Raw genomic sequence first — 10,531 nt, 5'->3', positions numbered from 1 at the left:
TGAAAAGAACTACATTGTATGTTGAGTAACCTTAGTTGTTCTCAGTGTGTCCCCTACCTACTCACCCAGGTGACTTCACCATTCATGTTTGCCTCATCAGGAAAATGAAGGAGTAGGGCTAGATCAGTTTGTTCTCAATTCTGGGGGCATATTGGAAGCATCTGGGGAAATTTTAAAAAATACTACTGCTTGGCCACACCAGACAAGTTCAATCAGGTTCCTTTGGCATAAGACCTGAGCATTGGCATTTTATTTTTTTTTCAAATTATTATAACATTTACTTGTACATATTTGTGGGTGCCATATGTTGTTTCAGTACATGCATATGCTGCACAGTGATTCACTTAGGGTAGATAGCAAGGCTAGAAATGACCAGATGGCTGATTTTCATGAGTCTTTCCAACTTTATGATTCTCTTATTCTTACATTTACTGACTTGGACTTTTTCCTCCTCCTTAGTCTTTATAGTCACAAAGGGAGGAGAGCTATCTTGATTTGATTCATGAATAGGACTATTAATATAATAATAATCATATAATATGATATTAACGACATTACATGACATGATTATGTGACATTTTAACCACAAAGGTGTTGGGGAAAATACGTACAATAGAGAGAGAAGGGGTTGTGCCCACATTGCTTAAGATTTTCTAAAAAGGGTTCCTTTTTATTTTCACAATGTTTTAAATGCCTCCTTATTCTAAATGCTAAATGTACAATTAAGATGCCTTCCATGGTGTCTCTGCTGAGGGAGACAGTCAAGAAAATTGGAGATGCAGAGAGCTGTTCATGAGGTGCAGGGGAACAGGAGAAGGGCTGCCTGTCTCAGACAAGGGCATGGGGACAATTGCTCACAGTCGTGTGTCTGACACTGTGAGCACAAGTGTCTAGAGGAACAGGGGGTGGAAGCTGCAGGCCGGGATGACAGGGGAGATGGGATGTCTTCTGAGAAGTGCAATGAGTTCAAGGTAATGTGGGCAGTTTGCAATGTTGAGGGTAGAGCTTATGGGGGGGACATACTGTGAAGGACCTTATTTAAACTTTATTCATCTAATTATCTCTCCTCACCTCTCTATAGCTTCATGGAATTGCTCAAACTCTCTTCTTTTACAAGGACCACTATGATATTAATTAGATGTTTTCAGAAATTTATGCAATTATATTTAAATAAATTAAAACAATAATAAACTCTTTGGAAAAGAAAATAACTCAAAACATGCTCATAACAAATTCCTGGTGTGATGAAACTTTTATTCATTTCGTAAGACTTTAAAAATTATCATTCATTCTTCTTTGGCCCAATACTATTATTTATCATTATTGTACTAGAATAAACTTCTTATTAAAAATTATAATTCCTTATTCCTGTTCTAGTAACTATTTGGGTAAATACATTGTTTTTTTTCATAGACATACTTTTTATAAATAGAACAAGGGTACATTCTACACACTTCAAAAAGTTCATGAAAAATTAGTATTATGAAAAAACCTATGCATGGATTGCAAAAACTTTTTGCACAAAATAAATTCTTACCAACTTGTTATAACATGTCTAAACAGTATCTACTTTGAGGCACTAAGTAGGATAAGACATCAGTCTGAAAAGAGCTCCTATCAGAGCAGCATGAACTCTGCTGTAATTGAATCAAGAACAAACATCAAATTTATGGTGAAGTTTGGGTGGGAGACTTATGAAATCACTGATGCTTTATGAAAAGTTTGTGGGGACAGTGCCCCCAAAGAAATCAGCAGTTAACCAATGAATAACTCATTTTAAGGAAGTATGAGAGACAAAATTGAAGATGAAGGCCACAGTGGCAGATCATCCACATCAATTTGCAAGGAAAAAAAATTAGTGTTGTCCATGCCCTGCTTAGAGTACTGATGATTAACAGCAGAAACAATAGCCAACACCAAAGGCATCAAAATTGGTTCAGCTTATGCAGTTCTGATGGAAAAATTACAGTTGAACAAACTTTCTATTTGATGGGTGCCAAAACTGTTGTGCCCAGATCAGCGCAACTTTTTTAGAGTCTTTTTTTTCTTTTTGTTTGGTGGCTGGTCAGTTCAGATCCAAGGGGATCAGAACCCTTGGTGCTATAACACCATGCTCTAACCAACAAGCTAACCAGTGAGCCTCAATGCAGATTTTAAACAAGTGGGATGAAGATCCTGAAGCATTTCTTCAAAGAATTGTAACAGGAGATGAAACATGGCTTGACCAGTAAGATCTTGAAGACAAAGCATAATCAAAGCCACAGCTACCAAGAGGTGGAAGTGGTCCAGTCAAAGCAAAAGCAGACAGTCAAGAGCAAAGGTCATGGCAGCAGTTTTGGGGGATGCTCAAGGCATTTTGCTTGTTGGTTTTCTTCAGGGCCAAAGAACAATAACATGCTTATTATGAGAGTGTTTTGAGAAAGTTAGCCAAAGCTTTAGCAGAAAAATGCCTGGACTCTCATCAGCAGAGAGTCCTCCACCATGACAGTGCTCCTGCTCATTCCTCTCATCAAACAATGGCAATTGTGTGAAAGTTTTAATGGGAAATCATTAGCCATCCACCTTACAGTCCTGATTTGGCTCCTTCTGACTTCTTTTTGTTTCCTAATTGATGGAGTTTGGATGTATTGTCCTCCCACAACTCATATGGAAATTTGATCCCCAATGTAGCAGTGCTGGAAGCTGTTTGAGTCATGGAGGTGGATCCCATATGTATGGATTGATGCTCTCCCTGGGGGGCGGGGGTAGTGAGTGAGTGCTTGCTCTATGAGTTCTCAGGAGAGCTGGTTGTTTAAAAGACCCTGGCACCTCCTCTCTCTCTTGCTTTCTTTCACCATGTGTTCTGCCTGTACCCCTGGCTGCCTGCCATTTTCTGTCATGAGTAGAAGCAACCTGAGGCCTGTGCCAGATGCAGCTGTCCCGGAATTGTGAGCCCAATAAACCTCTGTTCTTTATAAATTACCCAGTCTCAGGTATTCTGTTATAGTAACATAAAAACGGACTAATACACTAATCTTAAAAAAATCTTTAAAGGGCACCAATTTTTCTTCAGTTAATGTAAAAAAGACTGCATTGATACTGTTAAATACTCAAGATAGTCAGTTCCTTAGAGATAAACTAAATAGCTGTTATCATTGCTTACAAAAGTGTGTTGAATTTGATTGAAATTATGTTGAGAAAAAAAGTGCATTTTGTAATTTTTATCCTTTATTTCCATTTTTATGAGCTTTCTGTAGTCCTCTCCTATATTTTAACCTAAAATGAATATCTTGTAATCATGATAAATAATGTCTACCATCTACATCACTCTGTAATTTCTCTCTCTCTCTCATTTTTTTCAGCTGAAAAAAATAAATCTGTGGATATTTCTATCATTCATTAAGCTCATACTGATTTCTGCTTCCCCTGGAATTTTGGTACTTTATTTTAATTCTTAAATCAAAGTGCCCACAATTATTTTGTATTATTTTCTGTTTTATTAATTTTAGCTGTCTGCATGATATAACATAAATAATGATTAAGATATTGAGTCACACTAACCAAGAAAGTCTTAAATACTAAAAAAATAAAGGGACTTATATTGCTAGTTATTATAATGTGTTACAATGTTCAAAAAGTTGACTAATTTTGTACTGGTGTTAGAAATGACTTATAGATCAGTGCAATAGAATTAACAGCCCATAAACATGTCTAAATATATTTAAGTGTTTAAAAAAGTGATAATTCAAATTTAGTGTGGATCAATTAACTAGTATCTTAAAAGCCTTTGCTAAATCCAACATTCTTTCCTAATTAAACAAACAACAACAAAAACAAAGCAAAAGAAAACACATGTACAAACAAGAAACCAAAACCATCAGTAGAAGAGTAGATGTAAATTTCTTTGACATTAAAATTTTATGAGTGTGTGTGTTTACACAACAGATGAAAGCCAGCATTGTTTTTAATGGAAGCATTAGAAGTTTTTGCAATAAAAGACAAAGAACCCCATCATCACTTGTACTACTAGATTAGAAGTACTGGCCAATGTAAATAGATATGAGAAATTAATAAAGCTATGAATATTTGAAAGAAGACACAATTATTACTATTTGCAGATAATAATAATAATCAATAATATCAATTAAAATAGAGAAGTAAAAAAATCAGAAACAATGAGATAAATCAGCAAGGTGGTTGATTACACTCAAAAAAGTATCTAAATCAATAGTTTTCCTATATATAAAGAATAATTGGTTAGATAATATAGTGGAGCGAAGTGACCAATTGTAGTAGCAATCAAAGAAGAAAAAATACCTAGAAATAAAATTGACAAGAAATGTGCAGAAACTACATGAAGAAAGTTAACACTCTTGAATTTAACAGAACAGGATCTGAAGAAATACTTTGGTAAATTTCTGGGACTGGGCATGATATCCCAAAGGGCATGTTTGAAACAAGTTAAGATGATTGCTAAACTGTCTTCTAAGGAGGGCAATTTCTGGTAACTAGAGGGCCCTTTGTTTGGCTGAGCATCAAGGTAAGTCTGAGGAAGCAAGTTGAGAAGAACTGGATTGTTTATAAACCAGCCTCTACTCCAGCCCCAGATATAGCTGCCGATGAATAAGAACAGACATGTCTATGGGGGATTTTTCTGTGAGGTGTGTTCTGCAAAACCTGTTTTTCATCTTCTCTATGAAAACTCCAGTTACGTTTTCATGTTCATGAAGGTTTTTGCATGAGAGGATTCTTTAGAGCATCAGAGACATGCACACTTGTAGTCATGGTATGGGACAAACATAAAAGGAGCTATGTGGATAGTGTGTCCTCCCTACTCCCTCAACTGAAATCTGGGCTACCTTGCAAAACATGTGCAATATTTTTGACAAAGTTCTGGTAAGTTTAATGATAGAATGGTCTTACAATTCAGTTAGAAAGAGACAAATCAAAAAATAAAAGGGCAAAGGCAGTTCAAAAAATAAAAATATAAAAATGGTCAATAAACATGGAAAACACCAACTTTGCTAATAATCAAAGTAAAGCATGCCAAGAGAGTAAGAGAAAGGTAAATTGTCACCTATCAGATTGGTAACATCTATCTATTTTTCATCATTCTGAAAGTGATCTTCAAATGATGGCAAAACTGTAAGAGAAAGAGATGTACATTGATAGTGGGATATACGTTGGTTCTATTTTTCTATGGGGCAATTTAGAATTTTATTTATTTCAAAACCTAAACAAATAAATAAAAATGCATTATCTTTGACCTGTCAATTACAATTCTGAGAACCATAAAAATAAGCAGATACATGCACAAAAATGTATTTGGAAGGATTTTTATTGTGCAACTGATCATAAATGTGTTATATACTAACATTTATAAAGCAAATGTATTTCACAGGGCCTATTTTCCAAAGCCCTGTAGTCTCAGGTTTAGCCTAACCTTTTGGAATTACATATAGAAAGGTTAACCTTGCAAAAGATATGAAACTTTCCTCAGGCTAAAGTCTTTGTAACACAACAAAGTTGCTGGCTCAAGGACAGACAAGTTACTTGATTTGTTGTTAAGTAAAAAAGTCAATTTATACAGCAAAATATAATTTATGATATTATTTTGCTAAAAAAGATCTGTCTATTTGCTGGATCAGATTCCATATGTATATATGTGTACACTAACTCACACACATGGTCTATAAATGTGTACGTGTTTAGGAGATGAAATTGTAGGGGATTGTAATGCTTTCCATGCTTCTCTATGTTTTCTGTTTTTTTAATGAAATAAACATGATTAACTTGTATGACAATGATAATGAAGAAAGCAAGACATGTCCTCATTAGATTTAAGGCTCTAATATTTTACTATTCTCTGGAAAAGATTTGTTTTATATTTTTACTTTTCTCTAGTTCATAACTTTAAATCCTACTCATTTAAAAGGGGACTAATAGATTCTCTCCCCCTTTCTTAGGGAGCTACATCTTTCCTTATATTTTTTGGCATGAAAAAGCTGTAGGAAGGGTGGGTCAGTGCCTTCTCACAAGCTCCAGTGCTGTTTACAGGAAAGAACATTACTTTTTTGGAACCTATTACAACGCAATCACTCTAGGCAATTTTAGTGAACCAAGAACTTTCTCAATATGGTGTGTGCGTGCGTGTGTGCATGTGTGTGTGTGTGTGTAACATTCTGAGAAATAGTCTAGTAAAATAATAAAAGAAAAGCAATATGAGAACTCTTGAGAATGTGTGTGTATATATACACTTTCAAACACAAGTCTGGAAACCAAGCCAGTATGCAGACTACATGGACAATCAGATCATTTTTCTTGCTGCTTTTCAGTGTGTTATATGAATTGAATCAGTATTTGCAGATACTCTCATTTAAATCCAAGTAAGAAATTCTTTAAGATACTTTCAATGTGCCTATTGAAAAGACAGAATGAATACATGTTGTTAGGAATATAGGGATTGAGAAAGGTGGAGTATGTGAGCCAGATAGTCCAGTTTTCCAGCTATATAATTTGACGTTTTAAATGTTAGAACATCTTTTAACCAACAAAGAAGTTATGGGGTAGCTAGAAAGAGAAACCACTTGAATTTTAAATGCAGGATATAGAGAGGAGGACTGAATCTTACCAGTAAAATATCTTAGCAGCATCTGGGTCCTCTGAGGTACTTTGAATGTGGAGTAGAATTTATGCTGTCAAAGAATATAACCTACCATAAATGTCTGTTCTCTCATGTCCATGGGTAAACTTACACAGATGATGATGGAATAAAGGTGTGTTTGCTCCAATATCAGTTACTTTGGATCAGACTGTTTTTAGCAACATTAACTCTAAATTGCTAACAAACCTTGCCTCCTTTCCTGATTACATAGTAAATTATTGGGCCAAAAAATATTTTAAAAAATGTCTAAAGAAAGATAGCTAATAAGCTTCTAGAATTGGCCTCGTAGAGCAAGTAAATTGCCGTAATTCCTGATTACTGGGTTCTGGAGAGTAGGATTTCTAGAGAGGCAGTTATTGGGGAGAGAGGAATGGAGGATATTAAGTTGCTTTATTTATACCTTTGACCTTGGCTAAGAAAAATGCTGGTTATACAAAAGTGTCTGTATATTTTAATATTTTTCTGCAAGTTGGATATTATTTATGTATGCCCCATTTCCTATAGAGGAAGGAAGGCATAGAACTGAGTGACAAATTAGACAAAGAGAGTAGTTTAGTGGGCCATAGTGTCTTCCTTTTGTGTTTTTAGTACTTGCTTACTGTTAAGGAAATCACAGTATGCGGCACATAACTAGGGCAAAGGATTCACTACTCAGCACTTCAACCAAGGAGTCACCATTATTAGCATCACTGTGGCAGCTGTAGGGAGGTGCCAGGGGATTTACTGTGAATGACAAGAGCTGGACACACTCACTCCCAGCTGGATCTTAGTATTTCATCCATATTCTGAGGGGTATCTAAATGATTTTTAATTTGCTCCCAGACCATCCCAAGTTCTACAGCAACTCTTGCTCAAAACAAGCAGCTAAACTTATTTCATTATGATTTGCCAAAGGTTAACCGAGAAAAGCAATAGCCAAGAATTATTAAAATAGGTATAAAATGAAAGAGGAAAAAAATATTTTGAATAGTGAACTAACCAGGAAACAAAATGGCTCCAGAGTAGAATGAAAGAGATAAAAATAGGAACACAGTTGGGTGGAGCAGAAAAACACACGAGTAGTTGAAACAAATCAATGAGAACGTGGCTCTAGAGCTCATTATGCTTCTAAAATGGAGAGTGATAAACATTGAACATTCTTTATTCTAGGGACCTTTCAAAAGACAGAATTCCTATTCTCAAGGAATGAGCTCTTTGTCTTTAGAGTCTGTCCCAGTGTTTTACACACAGTGTCAGAAAAAGGATGCATCAAAAGTTAATAGAATTACTGTAATTCCCGACACGGCAGTAGTAAAGTTAGATCCTGCTGACTAGAGCAAAACACAAAAGCTCACTTCCAGAGAACTGTGATCTGCTCATAAAACAGCTGGCATTGCCTGAAAGGGAGGTATTGTTGGTAGGTAAGCCAACATCCTAGGGGCTGGGACTTGGCCAGCATCTCATATAACAACCATGCTGCCAATCCACTTTTATTTGTTTGCCAGGACAAAATTGATTGCAACACATTTCAGAGCCAATGAAAAAACTCTGCCTTTGTAATGTATTAACTTGCTCTCAGTAGTGAGGTGTTCTAAACGGCTAACCTAGACGACACTGTCCAACTTAAAAATTAAAGGCTCAATTGACCAACAGGTTGTTTTTATAATACTTTCATAAAGTTATTTCAAGTTGTTCTTTAGGGGGTGTGGGGTAAACTTGGTGTTTTGCCAAAAAAGAAAAAAAATCCATACTTCTGTAAATATTTTCTTTACTTCCTTTCACCAGACATCTCTGATTTAGTGGAACACATACAAGATGAAACACTTTCAAAACACTTGGATACTAACTGCTACTTTGGGGCAAGTCGTGTAATCTCCCCGGATCCAGGGCATTCGTCTGTAAAATGAGGATAAAACTATTTGTACTGACTACTTCACAGTGTGATTAAAATGATCCAGTGAGCTACTGTATGTGAAAGCATTTATCAACTGCAAGGTATGATGCCAATGTGAGGACTGTAGGGCTCACCTTTGTTTTCCTTGAGGAGATGCTGATCCTGGGGTGCTGGAGAAAGGAAGGAGAGGTTCCACCCCAGTTCTCCCTCATTTCCTCAGGTCTGAGAAGCTGGAAGAAGAGAAAGGAGGAGATCCTGTGGTGGCAACTCCCATTTCTCCACCAATTTGAAGAGAAAAATCATTTTCAGTCCACCCCCCACCCTCACCCCATGAAGTAAGAGTTCCTTCCTCTAAATATTAGAGAAATTTGTTAACTATCCAGGCTTTTCTCTACTTCTGCTTAAAAAAAAATTTTTTTTTAACCTATCCAGTGTGTCTGGGTATACTCTGCTTTTTAAAAATTTTTTAACCAAACCTGTGTTGTCCAATATAGTAGCCACTAGCGAGTCAAGGTTATTGAACTCTAGAAATATGGTTAGTCAAGATTGAGATATGCTGTAAGTGGAAAATAAATGCCAGATTTGGAAGACAGTAGTTAAAAAAAAAAAAAAAAAGGAAAATACCTTGTTAATATTTTTTACATTGATTACATGTTGTAATAATAATATTTTGGCTTATATAAGATATATTACTAAAATAAATTTTGCCTGAGTTTTTCAAATGTGGCTATTTAAAAATTTTATATTTTGTGTCACTTTTTATTTCTATTGGATAATGCTGCTCTAGACAGTCAGAGGGGAAGGGAAGAGTTGAGTCCTAATGGTCTTATTTTTATGACTCTTTCTATTTCTCAGTTTCTATCCAACCTAATGTAGTCCAGTTCTTGGACAGCCAGTTCACTTGAGAAGAACATCAAGAGACCATAGAAAGGTTAACAGGAAGGTCATTTCATCACTTTTGCAGCACATGACACAAAGTAGGCACTCAGTATTCATTCATTCATTCATTCAATCAATCGTGCTTTCAGTTAAAATGGGGAATAGAGAAATTAGACAATATCATATCTTGAAAAGACAGACACACTAGGAATCAGTAATTTCTTTCACTCTTATGAGTTCTGAAAAGGGAAAGATACTATGATTAGGCTTTATACTGTATAAAAACATACTGTGTAAATGTGTGTATAAGTCATTAACATTTTATTTTGTATGATGGCTATTTGCATGCATTTCTTACCTCCCTTCTGAAGGTCTAGATACCTTGAGGTCAAGAAATGTGCCCAGTAAATGTTGTTACAATGAGTAACAACTTATCTTTCTAACCAAAATTAAAAGTTGAAGCTAAAATGCTGTACAATTGATTTGGTGGTGATATATGCATTTAAAAATGTGTGGTTTGTGGTTTAAGACACATTGCATTTCCTCTTATCTGTTGAAAAAAATCTTATTTTTGAGTCACCACTGAAAGTAGCTAATTTGAGGGTGGATAAATTCTTCCCAGATTAAATTCTGGCTGATGAAGATTTATTTCTAAGATAAAATCTCTACCCACTTTTGTCATCTCAGCAGCAAACTAAACATTGTTCCAGGAACAAACTGATACACCCTGTATGAAATAAGAGAATAACAACCAGAGAAGAACAATAATCCCATTAACCTGGCAGATCCGGAATGAAAGCTCAGCAGCGGGATGGAGCAGGTTGGAGGTGGGAACAGTGAACACTCAGCAGGCCCCCGGTCCAGCAAATCCCGAGTCCCAACAGCCTCGACCGGTCTGGAAGGGAGCGCTGGGGGGAAGGGCTGAGCACGACTGCAGGGATCAAAGAGAAGCAGGGGGAAACAGTCGAGCACTGTCTGCTCTTTGAGCAGAGATAATAGAATCCTCTCTGTGGTGAAGAGAATGAACACACAGAGGAAGATTTAAAAACACAACAAGCCCAGAGCTGATCAGATTCCTTTATTACATACCTCAAACTCATCAGGCTTGTCCTCAATTCAGAATCAGCCTTTATTGA

The 10,531-nt window shown here is 36.0% G+C and overlaps 1 long non-coding RNA gene across 2 annotated transcripts in view; it reads right to left on the bottom strand.

The window, feature by feature from the left end:
• LOC103607457 overlaps positions 1–10,275 on the bottom strand; it is a 51,011-nt gene extending 40,736 nt beyond the window's left edge. For both annotated transcript variants that reach the window (XR_551969.1, XR_551970.1), the window contains exons 1-2: positions 10,174–10,275; positions 8,651–8,746 (exon numbers count right to left, since the gene is read on the bottom strand). This is a non-coding gene — a long non-coding RNA (uncharacterized LOC103607457). The remainder of the gene's footprint in view (positions 1–8,650; positions 8,747–10,173) is intronic.
• Between the last annotated feature and the right edge of the window lie 256 nt (positions 10,276–10,531).

The sequence above is a fragment of the Galeopterus variegatus genome, unplaced genomic scaffold, assembly GCF_000696425.1.
Source record: "Galeopterus variegatus unplaced genomic scaffold, G_variegatus-3.0.2 Scaffold7442, whole genome shotgun sequence".
Classification (NCBI taxonomy): domain Eukaryota; kingdom Metazoa; phylum Chordata; class Mammalia; order Dermoptera; family Cynocephalidae; genus Galeopterus; species Galeopterus variegatus.
The sequence above is the reverse complement of the archived record's forward strand: the minus strand, read 5'-3'. Positions and strand labels throughout refer to the sequence as shown.